The sequence below is a fragment of the Lepisosteus oculatus genome, chromosome 2, assembly GCF_040954835.1.
Source record: "Lepisosteus oculatus isolate fLepOcu1 chromosome 2, fLepOcu1.hap2, whole genome shotgun sequence".
NCBI lineage: Eukaryota > Metazoa > Chordata > Actinopteri > Semionotiformes > Lepisosteidae > Lepisosteus > Lepisosteus oculatus.
In genome coordinates this window covers 65,057,085-65,074,055 of record NC_090697.1, presented here as the reverse complement: position 1 = coordinate 65,074,055, position 16,971 = coordinate 65,057,085, and the positions used below count along the sequence as shown (strand labels likewise).

The 16,971-nt window shown below is 40.6% G+C and overlaps 1 long non-coding RNA gene across 3 annotated transcripts; it reads left to right on the top strand.

Moving 5' to 3' along the window:
• Positions 1-584: 584 nt before the first annotated feature.
• Positions 585-11,778, top strand: LOC107076907 (uncharacterized). 3 transcript variants are annotated; one of them, XR_001478043.2, is made up of 4 exons: positions 585-929; positions 1,076-1,179; positions 2,189-2,279; positions 11,251-11,778. It is a non-coding gene; the product is annotated as an uncharacterized lncRNA (long non-coding RNA). The 3 variants fall into 3 exon arrangements; XR_001478041.2 differs by having other exon boundaries at positions 585-987; XR_001478040.2 differs by having other exon boundaries at positions 585-1,179.
• Positions 11,779-16,971: the final 5,193 nt, after the last annotated feature.

The window sequence follows — 16,971 nt, the reverse complement described above, 5'->3', positions numbered from 1 at the left end:
CTCAAACCCTAATGACAGAGGACAAGAAGAATGATTCAAACAGTGAGCCTTACTGAGGTAACTTACTTGGCTGAGGGGAAAAACAAGCCCTCTGTAAGGAGTTGGCTGTCAGACCCCCTTGCGCACACACTTTAGTGAGGAATAAGCCTGGGAGCTGCTTCAAGGGTGGACATTGAATGGAGGGAGGGATGTGAGACAGCAGGTAACATTTAATAGGTAGGTAGTTGGAAGAGGGAGAGGTTAGGGTTTGACCTTCTCCCGAGCTTTAGTGTAAAACTCCATCACTTAGAAAAGACCACTTACAATAACCGTATAAGCCAGATGCATGGATGGAGTATGCATGATTGGGTTAACTCTCTTAGACTAGGAGTTTTCCTTTGGAGGTTGAAGTCTGTTCCCACACAGCATCATGGATAGCATTTCTACTGATTTCAGAATGTCTGTAGTTCCAAAGGTCATTTTCTTCGCTGTTTTATTTCACTGGTATGATGCTATCACAATAAATAATTGCATTCATTTAGCTTATCAGGGTATTACTTAAGAAAAAAATAATTTAGCAAAAAAGTCCCGTCAGGGCTAGTTTCTCTTCAGAGAAGCTCTGAGCTACTCTCCACCAAATCTCCTTGACTTTAACAACTCACATTCACTGCTGCACAAATATCCCTCCTCTCTTGACAATTCAAAGGTACAAAGGGATCGATCTGATTATTTATCCAGTAGGGAATGTTGGTTTGAACTGTATTATATTAAAATTAATAGCAGTCATGATGTAGGTCTTTTGTAAAGTGCTTGGTTAGGTTTTTATTGATAGAGGCAGACATGCAACAGAGCGTAAACTCTTCTTTATTTTCTTTTTAGAAGCTGACTGCAGCTGATAAGCAGATCAGCACGTTCCTGTACTGGAGAGACAACTGGAGGAACTCTTTCAGGTGGCTGTGTGCTGTGAGATATCGACCTCTGCAGCTTAACTTTCTAAAAAAAGCATTGGTATATATGTTAATATTTCCAGGATGTGTAGCTGTACTTTATGGGTGTCATATTCCACCCCTTGAATGTGTTCTGTAATAAACTGCAGAGAGAGAAAAAGAGGTGATCGACGGGGAAGGATAATGAGTATTGGAGAGGAGCTGGCAGAGTGCATTGGGTGCCTGACGTCATGTGGATTCCTGGATGTCGGAGGTATTTTTGGAATATAAAATCACAGAAAGGACAAGCAAAGGTTAAGCAAGAACAAGGGCTTGGCACTACTCCACTGGCGCCTACCAGGCAACACAACTGCACTGCACACAGAGAGACACTGATGCCCAGGTGTAGCTACGCCCCCTAGAGGGAAGACCAAAAATAGCTGAAAATAGTGACATACAGACCTATACAGACACATAGACAGCACACTGAGACAACCAGACAAGATACAGGCATGGGCACAAAGCGTTCATGCTGAGAAGCAGATTGACTTGGATATAGTAACACTTCATTGTATTGATATTGTTCAGGAATAAACACTCCTGGAGTACACAGGAGAGCATCATCACTCATTAATTACCACTTTCTTTCTGAACACGTGTACCCTTCATGCTGATATTTATGTAGCTCCTCTTCCACATGCATATGAAAGGCTGTTCAATTCTACAAGCCAGACAACATGGGTATAGAAAAGGCACATCGTGTTTAGCTACATTGTCCCTAATTAAGCAACAATATGGTATATAAAGAGAGAATTTTATATTGTATACTTGGATTTTAGAAAGTTTTCACTAAAGTTCATGAATTGTGATCAGTAGGCAGTCAAGGTAATGTGTCTACTGGATTTAAGAATGGGTTAAAGGTTTAGGAACAGAGAGTTGTTCATTGGTTATTCCTCGGCTGAGGATGATTGTCTTACGTGAACCCAATGGTGACCGACCAGATGAATACGGGATCTGTACAGTCTGTGGTTGAGTAAAGGCTGTCTCAGGTCCTGTCTGGTCATGTACTGTGCAATCCGGTGGTGGTGAGCTCTCTTCAACACTCTCACTTTGCATCCTTGTTCTGACATTTTTGGGTCACGAAGTACTGGGCTCCTTTCCAGAAACTCTTCCACCATCTGCTTCAGTCAAGGGTCATAGCCTCTCTGGGCTTGATATCGATGTTGCATTTCTTCTTGTTTGCTCCTCCTGTAAATTTGAAACTTTTCTTCTGTCCTCCTCAGGGGTGGTTGCCTTGGCCAACACAAACACAAAACCTACAGTAAATGTAAGAAATAAAAGTTCAAGCAGCATGTTCAAGCTACAAAGGAACAGGTAAGGGTTTATTCCATGTTGACAGGAAAAGAAAATAGACACAACTCTTTGGCTACGGAGCCTTCTTCTTAGCTGTGCCTTTGTAAGAAATAAGGCTTCTTGGAACACATCCCCTTTGAACCCAGGCTATAATTGCCTCTGTTGTCCTTCATAATGCATATACAGTCTAAATGAGGTATTATGTTTTTCTAATTTATTCAAACATAATGAAGCTATGCAAGAATTGCATCAGGTCTCAGAATGAGAAGCAATTGTTGAAAATCTGAAAGAGTTTAAATAATCAAGGCACATCTGGAGTATTAGGGTTAGACATTCCACGATCCTTATCCAAACATCAGAGAGGAATTCAGTTACTACTTGTGTAGTATTCAGCGAGATCATGTTGGGATTCTGGGGCAAATGTTTAATTAACTATTAATTAATTAGGGGAATAACAATCAAAATTCCCTGAAGACTGACCCCTGTGTCCCCCAACCTTGCTAAATGAGAATTTCAACAGTGTCAAGAACATGGCTGGAGGCTTTGTTCAAGCGCTCCATTAAACACTATTAATAAGAGTAGGCTTGTCAATCAGTTTTCTACCACACTGCCTCCCATTTTTTAATCATCATCCCTTCTTTTTTATGTTACTGTCTTTGTATCTCATCCTGCCCAAGGTCACGCCAATATCTGTGACTGTAAATCAAAGCCAGAGACAGAGAGTCCTTTACAGAAGTGTCCCACTGTCGCCTCTCAAAGAAAGAGGGAGAGAGAGCTACGTTTTGTACCCTCCTGTGAGTCAAATCTGCTGATCCAGACATTGCTGGCTGAGTTAGGAAGGGACAGTGTTATATAAACATGTGCAGATATCTGTAAACTGTAGGGATGTTTTCCTGTGTGTGTGTTTTTGGAGCAGACCATCCTTGGACGCCTGCAAACTCCTGTTGGCTGTCTAACACACAGGTGTTCAGGTTAGCTTTGCTTCTTTCTCTTGCTGGTTCCCAGGATCACTAAAGGGTTCTGATAACTAACCAGGGGACTAACTATAGATAAAAACTGGTAATGAACAAGGACTGCGGCAGCCTCCTGTTCACTGAGGTAGTCTTTGTGCTATAGTATAGGGTTTGCTAGCCAGACATTAAAAGATTAATAAGTATGTTGAGCAACAATTCCAAATCCAATTCTGATTTTTTTTGCCCACCCAGAACTACTGGTTGATTATTGATTTGCAAAGTTCTGTGCTGTAAGTTAAACAAAAGTCTCACGTGCGCCGAGATCCAGTGTTGAACATACTGTAGTAACCCTTCTGCATGTTTGCCACAACAGACTGTATTGTCAATACTGTACTGGTGGTACCAAATCAAATTGTATTGTCACATTTGGCAGCACATACTGTATGACAGTAAACTTTCATTGAGGAATCTTGTGAAAACTACCAGTATACAAGAAAAAAAACGGATTTTTGTGGGGGGGGGGAGTAATTCATTTTTATAAATTATCTAAGGAAAAATAAGAAAAAGGAGAAAAAAATGAGGAAATAAATATGTTAATCAAGCAATTAAAAGCCAGGAGATGAGAAATGGAAGATGATAAAACTCAACACAATTGCAAGCAAATTCCCTTTATGAGCTCAGAGACGCACTTACATACTGCTGCCTCCCAATTCTCTCTGCTGCAGTGAATCATGCAGGGAACTTTACACACACAGCAGCAGAACGCAGAAAAACACCTCACTTAGCAATTAATGGCCAGCAAACAATGTAGATGGAATCCATGAATGCTGATTGGCTTTAAGCCTTTCCTGGTGCTTGTTTAGAATGACTCTGCTGCTTCAACATTCAATTCAACTGAGCAAACCAGCTAGTAAGTCCAACAAACAGAACCAACAACACAAACCAAAGAACAGCTTTGTATAGTCTGAGAAGTCAGCCCAGTGCTCCAGCCATCTTAATTTCAAAAGCAAAGTTCATTTCTGGTGTTGACCAGTCTATGCAGCTGCAAATTAGGCTATAACTCCAAAGCACTGTCTATTAGGTTGACTTTAATGGTCCTGCACAACCTTAGATAGAAATCAGAGAAGTGTGTGTGTGTGGAGGGGGGGGGGGGGGGCTCAGTCCATTTTAAAGATACACACTAGGAACATAAGACAGAGGAAAAATAGGGTAGTGGGAGAGAGGGAGAGAATGAAAGAGAGAGTACTCTGAGCTTGATTTGATCAGCTAGAAACAGCACATACTGTAATCCTGAAATTGTGAAGATCCTTGAACCAAGCAGAGCTTTGACGCCGAAGAGAAACAGGGGAGCCGAGCTCTGAGACCATTGGAGGTCCTTGATAATCTACTGCAAAACTTGCAAGAAGCAATTATACTGATTGTGGGGATTCTCATGCATAAAAATCACCTCCTTTCCTATTTTGTTTTCTTTACTGATCAATGCAAAAGCAGACCATTGCCTATGTTTTAATTTCTTTGCTGTACAAGAGGGATGCTGTCTTTGAACACCTACAGTACCTTGCTGAAGTATTCCTAAAGGGTAGTTGTTTTTTTTTTTTTGGTCAGTGAGGAGTGATGTTTTGAACTGGCCAGGCTCTCAGACGTGAGGGAGGTGTGTGTGCCATTTTAAAGTTTCCTCTCTCCCTCCCCACAAAACTTCGAAGCCACGGGAATGGAAACTCTGCAATGAGTCACTGTGTGTCTGACTGCTAAAAGCCCTCCTGCTGCACTGCCAGCACAGAGAAGGGAGGGGTTGGGGTTTCAGAGAAGGTATTGAAAAGTAACAGAGTAGAAATATCCTTATTATAGATATTATCTTACATTTGGCACATTTAAGCACGGTGCAGTAACCACTTGACTGTAGCAGCATACTCACTATATGCAGATCTTTTGTTGGATTGGAATTGCAGTACATTTTATTCTGCAAGATGTATGTGTGATCACAGAAAATCTAGCAAAGCAGAACAACCTTGTAAAATTACCAGCCAGAAGCCTAATGCAACTTGTAGAACTAATGTGTGTTAAAATGTGTTAAAAGAAAAAAAAAATGTACCACTTGTACTGGTGCCTATTTAAATGACTAGAAAAAAGAAGTAATATCATTCAGAAATTTGCAAAGCAAAAAATGGGAAGCTTTATACTGTATTCCTATAAGGAGACATTACAAATCCAAATAATAAAGTTAAGTTTAATATAGAAGGGATTCATCGTTCAGAACCGTTGAAATTGGCTGGTGCACGCAATGACTGCTTCATTCAGTTGAATGAAAGCATTCCTGCTCCATTTGCTGATGTTACTAATTGCATTAAAAAATACATGTATAAAATCCTCATATTGTCTCTAAAATTGTTCACCATGGATTACTCTGAGAAGGAGAGCAAATCCTTCAGGTCTGAGAATTTAAAATTCTCAAACATTTTATTACTGTTTAGCCTTTGCACCTTACACAGTGCTATCTCATTCCCGTGAAAGAAAACATTGATTATATTGATCTAGAAATCAGATTAAAAAATGAAAGTTGCTAATCACAGAGCCATTAGTTCTTTCCTGTTTTTTTAAAAACTAATATGATTTTACTGGGCTCTGTGCTTTTTTCTCTTGTACATACTGTAGATGCACAGTGGTGCAGTGGTTAGCATTGCTGTCTCACTGCCTCGCTGCACTGAGGCTGTCATGACCTCGCGTAATAACACACAAGCCTCCACCACACCTTCCAGCTCCAGACTATTTAACAGCAGCACACAACTACTTCAATGCTCAGTATCGGGTATCCCTGTTGAGATTCATGTCCTGCCTTTGCAGCGATTCACCTGATTTCTCTATTGTGTGTTCCTAGTTCCCGGACTTGAATTCCCCTTGCCAACAATTCTGGATTTCGATTTATGGCTAAGTACACTTGGTTTTCTACACTCCTGCTTCTCCTACACTTCTCGCTACCGCATAGGGTCTATCTACTATCAACTCCGCCACGCGTTGGTGTGACAGGGGCCTTGGGTTTAGTAACAGACCTGGGGTGCTATCTGTGTGGAGTTTGCATGTTCTGCCTGTGATCACAGGGGTTTCTTCCAGGTAACAGGTACTGCTTTCTAGGAAAATTGGCCCCAGTGTGAGTTTGTCTGTGTTTGTGTCTGTTTGCCCTGTGATGTGCTGGTGTCCCATCTGGGGTCTATCCTGCTTACACCCAGTGCTTGCCAGTGTGAGCTCTGGCTCCCCCATGACCCTGTGTTGGATGAACTTGTTGAAGAATGGACAGGTGGATGGATGAATAGTCTATCAGATGTGTACATTTCAGAAAATGCTGCAGAAAACTGGTCTCTGTTCCATAAAAGTCAGTTAAACCTTTCAGTTCAGCCATCAGTTAGATCTTTCCCTGAATATTAAAAACAAGGGGCAGGGTATTGTGAATCTCAGGGGCCTGAGTCACACAAATATGCAAATATAGCTGTAAAGTAAGAAATTGCTCTTTATTTACAGTGTGGAGATAAAAAGAATAGGCTTTAGCTACACTTCTACAAGTGTTGCTTTCTATAAACTGCCGATCATCCCAGCTGCTTACTGGCTCCAAAGCCAAGTCTGTCTCTGAAATGTCTCCAAAATGTTAGCTCTCTAGGGGATCTTTGATTGGTTGCCTTCCTGGTTCTTTCTCCCTCTTGTGCAGTACATAACAGAGGCTCATCTCTCCTGCTTTTACCTGTCATCTGACCATCTGTCTTTCTCCAGTTGGTCAGGTGACTGAGGTCATTCCCACTGCATTCTGGGGAATGTGGTTTAGACAGTTGTCAATTAAACAATTAATTTCTACATAAATTAAAATTAGGATTTTCTAACCTATGAATCACCTATGAGTCTGGATAAAAGTATTATAATTCTGTACCTAAGAGGCATGGGTGAAACAAAGATTAGAGGACACTGGGTCCTTCCGGAGCTGTGTTTGAGACCCCTGGTCTGGAGTGAGCACTGCTGGCCTTTGTAATATCAAACAGCCTGCAAGTCCATTGAAACCATTGGTTTTGCCAGTAGGTATGTTGATTCAACTAATTTTTAAAAGCAATAATTCCAATTTACATGTACATGTAAAAAAACTCTCCTTCTCTACTCCACGGCTTATATATAACTATAATAACTGTTTAATCCTTTGTATTTTAATTGTACTACAACTGCTGTAATTGCAGTTCTAACTTGTAGATTGTAGCTTCCAAACCCTCCCTCACATAACTGATGTAATTGCTGGATTAATTATACAAAAAAGAGGAAAAGTTCAGTCATGACCTCTTGACATCTCATAGCTCCTAGACCAGTGGTTCTCAGTCCTCATCTGTGTGGACCCCAGTCTCTGTTCATTTTCGTTCCACATTGGCTGTTAATCACACTGCTAATTGGTGTCTGTAACCAATTTGCCTGCCCGTTTCGACATTTTTGTGCCTTTGTTTAGTAAATAACCTAGCTAAAGTACATTATTAACAACAATGTCGGCATGCGGAACTTCATGCTGCTATACAGTATCTCAACTTGCAAATTAAGAGTTTATGCAGCACTTCTCCAGCTTCCTCCCTTATTTCTGTTTCACACGCGGACAGGCGACCAGTTTGTGAGGACAAGGCCCAGTTGGGAATGATACTATGCTGTGCACTTCCAGAGTGAGGGATAGTTTTTTCTTTTGCTTCAGTCCAGTTGGGCACATTTTCTGTTAACACACCCGAACGAGGGCAGCTCAGTCACTAGAAGTCACTAAAGCAGTACAACGTTGATACGGACTCCAAATCCCATTCAATATTTTACGAGCTAAAGGCAGCTTTACAGTTAGGCCTCAAAGAGAAAAGTGAAATCAATTAAGCTGTGATTAAGAACCAGAGGACACAGAGGTCGCCCAGGATCAGGACTGAGCACGACTGCAGAAGATAGTTATCTTGTTGTGTCAGAACAGCTGTCCTTGGCTGCTTACTGTTTATGGTCCCCGAAGTGTTGTGATACAATAGAAGCTATTTAATATTCATCTCCATAACACTTACCCACCGCAAACCACAATAAATCATGAAAGTGTTCCTTGTAATAAACATATACAGTAGGACATTTTGATCAGGAATAAGTGTGAAAATTCCATCTGTCATTAAGTCATTTTTGGATTACACATTGACAGCACTAGGAGGCTGGGGAATGACTCCTGCCTTTTTTGTTAATTTCAACATGTACAAATGTCATTAATAGTACTGCAGGGGCTGGCAGATCTCAGTACTTATGAAGACTACACTGCTGAAAAGTAATGATCTAGAAATTTATTTGGACTGTCTATGCATACAAAGCTACTGCAAGATTAAATATAATGTAGAAACGCATCTTTTGGATAGAGTGTTAAATTAAACACAATGTCAAATAAAACCCCACAAGATGTCTAAGTCATCTTAAGCACATCTGCTTATTAAAGAACTTCAGAGAAGTGCTGTTGTTATTAATGGTTTAAGAATAAATCATTGGTCCCATAGATTGAAGCGTCAAATAAAATTCTGTAATACAATTTTTGATTTGAACAATTATAAGTTGTGTGTCAATGGGATGTGTTTTGATATATTTGTCAACAAATACAGTATATTGATGAAACCATTTTGATAAATTAGCAAAAGAGTTTTATGAACTACTGTATATTCTAAACTGATCCATATTAAGTATGTACACTATTAGATATTATGCACAAAATTTGGTATAATGCCTACCACATGCCTTTCTCATAAACAGAAATGGAAATTTGACTCCCATTGCAGAGCAGCTGGAGTCATTTCAGATTTTGTGACCTGCAGGCTCTTGCTTTTAACCTGAGTGAGAGCTGCTACCCATTTGAGCAGATTAACCAAGAGCTACATTTCTTCTGATCACAGTGTGCAGTTGGAGGAGGACATTATAACTCCATTTGTCTCTCCTGTCAGAACAGAAATTCACAGAGACAGGAGAGGAACTGTTGGTGAATACATTACACTGTGGAATGACTGCTGCTGTATTGGAAGTAGAGATTGCCTTTGGGCCAGAGACATGCAGAGATGGAGTAAAAGCCAGGTTAAAGGCCAGGAGAGGTCAGTAAGATATGCAGGAGAGGGCAAAAATGATCAATTGCAAATTCTGAACCGAAAATCTGAGCCCACATGAAATAATGTTACACAATATTAGTCAATGGGCCTAGCTGTTTTAAGCAATTGTATTTCTGGTATTTTCCACAATCTGTATCCATGGTAGTAAGATACAATTACATCATTTAGATCATTTTCATCCTAATGAACATCTTCAGCATTATCCTCACCAAAAACATGTTAATTGCAAGAAAACATTACTTTTTATTATTTTCAACTTATTATAATATTAAACGTACTATTTCTGCAAAAATAATGAAAAATAAGAAGAAGTTCAGATAATGAGCCATAGAATTTGACAGCACATTATTAAAGGTTAATTATCTTTCCTGGTTATTAGCTTGTGGTGGGTTACCTAAGATAGTTCTCTATCTTATAGAGTGACCTATTATTCATGTAGTATGAATACTGAAATTCAAACACAAAGCATAAAAAATAAAAAAATGAATTCTCCACTGATTTCTAGAGTTTTGACAGCAGCACTGCTAAGAATGTATATTTTGCAAAGGATGAAAACAAGGCAGGAATTTTTCATGTTGTATCTGAGAATCATTCAACAAGTTGGTCCTAATTTGAAGTGACATCTCTTACATTTGTTTAAACAGGGGTGGGGAAGATAATATGAAAACTCTTTATAAGCAGCCGGTTTTTAATTTTATACGAGCCATCACCTGATATTAATCATAACCATAATCATAATAAAATAATCCCCAAATTTCAAAACATGTAATACTGTATGTTAGTAAAACTACTACTAATGCAGGAATACTTTCAGTTCAACTGCTGCTCTCGTTGATACTGTTGTTGGCAATGATTTTCAGTCTTTCCTTTCATTTCCTATCACAGAAGCATGAAAGACTAATAACATTTACTAATACTGTAGAATGTGCAATAATTAGTTTATTAAGTGGGGAAAAGATAAGCAGTCTTTATCTCAATATAAAACATGCATATTCAAGCACAATTAATATGCAGGTAAGTTTAAGATCAATAACTCTTTGGGCTCATGCATGACTTTATTTACATTTTAAATTGTGAGCACATAGGTTTGTTTATTGATTGAGTTGCATGTCTCTTTGGGATTTCAAAATCCCGAGCTCACGTCATGAGCTTTCATAGAAACAGATGGTGCTTAACATATATTATTTAAGCCGATTTTAAATTGCCATTACTACTATTTTTGCTAATATGTTTTATACGGCAAACATTGGCTTAATGCTCTGAATTCTTTCATGTTTTTATTCTTATATTCTTTTTGACATGTTGCATTTTTTTTCTTGTTGAAATAATTCATACAAAGTGCCATAAACAACTTAATTGCCTTTACGAACAGAGGGTGGTTGGATTATTCCCCACTTCAGTAACAAAGATTACTAGACATGCTGTGTGGAAGAACAGACTGCCTTGAATGATTCATTGCTTTAAACCTCTGAATAAAATTGGCCATTAATGACGTGTGAAGAACCACAGTACTTCATTCTTTCAGTGACCATTAAGACTTGGGCCAGCCAGTACAGTGCACTGTCACAGACTGTGTGACACTAGTGGGGCTATTGTGACTTAAGGATGAGGAAGGACATGGCAGGGAGTCAGAGTATGATGAGTGTGATGATTTCTGTATTTGACAGAAATGTTCTGTGTGGCCCTGATTTCCATAGTTAAAGTTTTCCTATTTGCCTGTGTCTGTTTTATGTAAAAGGTAAAAGCTTTACTTAGAAGTGAAACATTTAAATGTATTATGTATAGTTAAATAGATTATTGTAGCCCACTACATTGAACTGTGCTGTGTTGTTCTTTATTTTACAGTGATGACTTATCTCCTCAACAGCCAGCATTATGTCAGCATCATTCTGCTGGTTATATTCATCCTTTTATTCATTTCAGTTTGAAAATGGAGGACATGGTGACCAGGAGGCCCTGGGTCGATGCTCCGAGTAATGCAACGCTGGTACCATATTGAACAGCAGCCAGGAGCGCTGACTCAGACCCCCAGGGACCCCCTGTGTCCTCCAGCCTCTCAGCCAATGAAATTGGGTCTTGTCCCAGCCCATGAGACGAGGATCGTCACCACGGAGATGACAGTATGAACAGGAAAGTGGAGATGCAAGCACATCGTCGCCAGCAGAATCTTGATGCTTTTCAACTCCATAGAACTACTGAAATGGTCTCAACCAAGAAACACTCCACTACATTATTGCATCAAAGTAATGTGTCTAGTGAATTATGGGAAACACACAAATTAAAAATTACCATAGCACGTTCACAACATTTGCAACTGAATTGCTCCAAATACTTTTAAGTCTAAATAGTGTATATTCAGTCAAAGCAAGCAAACAGGCTGGTTCTCCTTTTTTAGAGCTTGTTGAAGTGGTAGAGTGTCTGTGAAAGTGTGAATAGTGGAAGTTAATTGTATTCTGCTGTTGTTTGACAATAAAAGTAATTTTAACGTCTGTCTGACTATCTTACTCAAAATAGGATGAAAAATGATTGGAGTCTTTATGTCGCTAATAACACTAATGTTATACTGTATGTCCTGACCTTTAAAAAGGTCACAGATCAAGGTTGACATCTTTTTCTTTGAGATTTGGGAAAGTCACACAAGTAAAAATAATTATCCCTAAACCTCTCATGCACACATTATTTCCATAGAAAGAGAATCCATTAAAGCTGAGTTATGGGTAAAGACAGCTGACTCCATATTTATTCATGCCTCTAAATTAAGTGACTAACCCAAAAACTACTGCTTCCTGACAGATGGATTTTTCCCACTTTTAGTATACGGATACCTGATCATTGCCTTATCTGAGAGCCTGAAACATGCATCCAGGCTCGTACATCCATAGAGATGATTGGTTATTTTACAAATGACAGTTTAATTAGACATCGAATCTAGTTGCTCTTTGTCCTATTTACAAAAAAAGTATACCAAAGGTATTTATTAAGAATTATTTGGTCTTAATTGATTTGGTTTTGAAGTGTCTCGTAGTAAAAGCGGCTACTGTATCTGCCACTGTAAGTAGCTTTTATTAACCGGAAAAGTTACTGAAATTGGTTTATGTAACATTAGCACACTAATACACCAAGGGAAAGTATATTCTAAAACTGGTAAAGTATATTACAAAAAATACCCCATGAGCTGCTCCAACCCAAAGACACAAAATGCTTAAGGGTTAATACATCCCTTATGGGCTTAGAAAAAGCCAATGGTTCGGGAATCTGAGGGAAATTTCCAGCCACAGCGAAGTGGATGTGTAAGTCTTCACATACAGTACATCTCTAGTGCTCTGGGATGTGCAGTAGCCCAGTGGTAAGGCTGGCTGAATGAGACCCTTGGATGGATTAACTATTGACTACAGAACAGGCTAGATGGGCTGAATGGGCTCATTATAACCTTTCTTATGCATTGGTGTCACAGTGGGGCACCTGCCTGAACATTAACGAATTACTTGTCCCTTTCCCTTATTTATTGCAATACCCTCACCTGCAAGACTGAAACAAAGATATTTCTTGTATCCCTGGAAGATGTCCCAGCTTCCAATATTTAAATGAGGAAAGGTACTCCAGATGTCTGGCTCGGAGCTGCAAAAAACAGCAGAAATGAAAAATGGCCACAGTTAAGTGGATTATGGTACTAATGGGGAAGGTGGGAGGAGGGTCAGGTCACCCATAAAATGAATAAATTCATTATAAGAGTTCTGCTCGTCCTTCCCAGGCAGTTATAAATAAGCCGGGACTTTGTAAAGATGACAGTTGTGCTGGCTGCTGATCTCAGTGTTGGTCCCCACCCTGCAACTTGTTAGTGCAGACCTCTACAGAGCTGCAGTGACTTTCTGATAAGGTGCAAATGCCCCCTAGACACTTGTCTTACGGTGCAGTTCATGTACATATTTTGACGAGCCTTCTTACTGTCGTCTCTACAAGCTTGACCCAGTTCAGGCTGTCACGTGGTGGTGCACCATGTCACACGATGTCATCAGTGTTCGGTGATGTCATCCGATTTGTAATACTGTGCAACACATCATTGGCTCATCAGGCAGATTCTAAAGCCAAGCAAAAGATTGAGGTTTTTCTATCTTACACGGGACAAGATCTTCACTTCACTTGCGGAACCTGTCCTTCACATGTCAGACTTCGTGCATTTATTGTTCGATTTTGCAGATACAAAAATGTTTTATTTTTTGCTCCATCCTGTTGCCCTGTGATGGTCTGGCGTCCCATCCAGGATGTTACCCTACCTTGTGCCTCTTGCATGCTGGGATAGGCTCCAGCTTCCCCCACCACCCTGTACTGGAAGAAGTTGTTAGAAAATGGCTGGATATATCCTGTGCATTTAAGACTGAAGCAGGGACTCATAGGACCAAGTGAAATTGCACGACTGATAAAAACACGTCATCACTTGGTTGGTTGGCCAGGGAATGGTCTGGCCCACCAGATACCAGTCAGAGGTGCTAATGCAGCCAGAGGAAGGAAACAGAGTGTGTTCTGTCAGACATGCTGAAAACTCTGCGCAAATGAAGCATGACAACGGAGCATCAGAGGCACTCCGAACTGGTCCAAGCACGGACAGAGCAATAGAGTAACATTGCAGGCACTGCACCTGGGCAGGAGCTGCAGGAGTTAATTGAGAGGGCATGGGGTCTGGAGGCATGGGGTGATGGGATAGGGTGGAAAGGTGGGGGAGAGGTGGTGATGATGTCATGTGGAGCTCTTCAGTGTGCTCACAGGAGAGTCTCAGGTCCAGTGGGAGGGGTTGTCCAGCATCTGCAGTTTATCTGCAATGCATCAGCAGCTCTGCATTCATCTCTCTCTCTAACAGCACCCCCCTCCCCCCCCTCCACACACACACTGCTCCCTCTCTTCCTCTTACTGGAGGTCATGCATCAGTAGCACAGAGACACAACATGGGGAAACTGCTCAGCAGGCTCCTGATTGTGTGTGAGAGAGGGAGAGAGATGGACAAAGGGAGAGAGGGGTGGATTAAAACATCCAGAATAATGTCTAGGTGCTGCACAAGACACACACTACACAGGGCATGAGAGAGTGTGAGCAGCTCTGAGCCCTGATACAGCAGGAAAAAACAACAGAGACCACTGCTGTTGCAATGATAGCCACACATTTGGAGCTAGCTTAATTTCTTGTTTAGAGCTTTGTCTTGTGCAGATTACCGTAATGGATGTCTTGGAAAACCACAAACTGTGTCTCATTTTTCCACGTCGTGCATCTATTTAAGACACCGACATATACAGTGACTATTCTTTGGATCAGTGTACTATACATTAGGATCAAAAATCAGGTGTTTGATATTTTGTTTAAAACTCATGAAACATTTGGTAAATTAATATTAAGACACAAATGATGTAACAGGAATATACAACGTTATCTTATTATTGCATTCTAAGCATAAAGAAAGATGCAAAAACATCATTGAGCTCTGGCACAAGCTTCACAAGAAAACACAATACCAGGAGGAAACCTGCTTTTTGCTGTCCTATAGCCTAAACACAGACTGCTGGATTAGTCTCAAAGGGAGTCCCAATACAGAAGTGTGCGTCCTGTGTTTTAGCCAATGGCACCTTCGTCTCAGGACCATGGCACACCACACTGTATAACACTGCATGCAAATAGCTGCATGGGATAAACGGTATCTGGACTTTTGTGATTTCCCTCTATTGACATTCCCAAACAGCCTGTTTTAGGCTGGTTCACACCACACTATTCATTTCCTTTTAGGATGAAGTTGCTGGTTAGGCCTGGACTCCACAGTTCAGAGATTGCTGGTTCCCATGTGGGATCCAACTCATTTGAGGTTGCCCATTTCAAGCATGGGTTGTGGGCATGTTTGAGAATACCAGTGCCAGTCCCCCACATCCCTCTTTACCTTTGCTCACAGAGCAGGACCAAGTGAATGCCCTTCCCAGTTCCTAATTTAGGGGCTCCTTTTATATTTTGCCTTCATTGCTCTTGCAGTGATGGAATGGCTGTGGTGAACGAGAGAAGCTGATTAGAAATTCCATATTCCAAACCTGGGTTTGGATATCCAGTAGTTCAAATGTATATGAAAAAAAACTAATCTTGCTGATTGTTCCAAGGTGATCGAACATCTCCCCCCTCCCAGTGAGAGAACGTCCATGAACAAAGCAGATGGGCATTTTCTCACCACCTTCCATGTCTGCTCCTCTGCTGAATCAATCTGCACTAAATAAAAGCATATGACCTGATCGTACCCAGGCAGCTACAGGAACTCGATACGTGCTTAATTGAAAGCACACGTATTCTGAAAGACAAAAAATTGATTGGCTTCCCCCTCATAATAAAAACATAACCGAGTTCATAAAGCAGAGCTTGTGCCATTTGATTGATGTCTTTGCTTTGTCCTCTGGCGCGCCGGATGGCCGCTCTCACAATTAGGATGGAGGAACAAAGGGAAAAGACAGAAAACCATTTTTGCTGTGGCTTCAAAGGGGAGAGATGGCCTTTTCCATGAAAACAGGCACATAAAAGGCTGGGATATATGTCCCAAGGTCTTAGAATCTCTAGACTTGTGTGACCTTGTCGCTTGCCTCTCTCTTCAAAGCCGAAGAGAAAAGGTGTGAATGGAAGAGGGGGGGGGGGGGAGGGCAAGATGAGCAATACTGTGATACCGTGAAAAGCAAGGGACGAATTTCTTTTAAAGGGCAGAGTCGAATCTCCTTATTCGGCAGGACTGACCTGCTCTGGTCCCACACGGCTGGAAATCGGCGAGTATGCCGCCCTTTGGAAATTCTGTGAAATGGCTGTGTTTCAGCCACTCTGGGAGATTACTTGTGCTGATGACAGCAGTCTGGGCAATGTCAGAAAGGGTCACCTGGCGTTCCTCAAGGGCTAGAGTCGGGCCCTTCTCACTTCGCAGAAAATAACTAATCAGGTAAACACAAACATGCGCCTGATCCCAGCTACCTCAGGTCGCGGCTTTTTTAATGGTCATACTAAAGATGCCTTGACAGTCTTACTGGGAAATTGCTTAACTTTCCTTGTTGCTTTGTTAAGCCTTGACTTTACCCTAATAAAATCAATTTTCAATTATATTATTGGTCCACGTTCCTAAAAAACAGATTCAACTCAATCAAGACTTCTTTGTCTGGTGGTGTATTCACATCAGGATGCCAAATCAATAACTGTTTTATATTGTACCCCTTTCCTTTCAAAAGCTAAACAGAAAACAAGAAGGTGCTGAACGCAAGGTAAGATGAAAAACAAATAAAGCTAAAAGTCAGGTGAAATTACATTACATCTGTTCAAGCTCATCACACTAACAATGGGATTACAGAAGTCTATTTTTTTCTGGCTTTCCATTTTGTTGAAAATCTAAAAACAGAGACTGCATATAGACGAAACAATATACTGTTAAATGTTTGGCCATTTGAGGGTTCTTGTGGAAAATGATCTCTAGTTAGAAATGAACAGTGAAAATTAGAAAATGAACAGTATAAGTCTAACACCGGTAAGCTTTGAATGTTTTCCAATAAAGGTCTGGACTGGCAGTGCTTCTCTGAGTCCTCACTGTCCTTGAGGATACAAATGTTTCTCCTATTGTCTCTGCGACCTGTGCAAGAGGAATTAGGACAA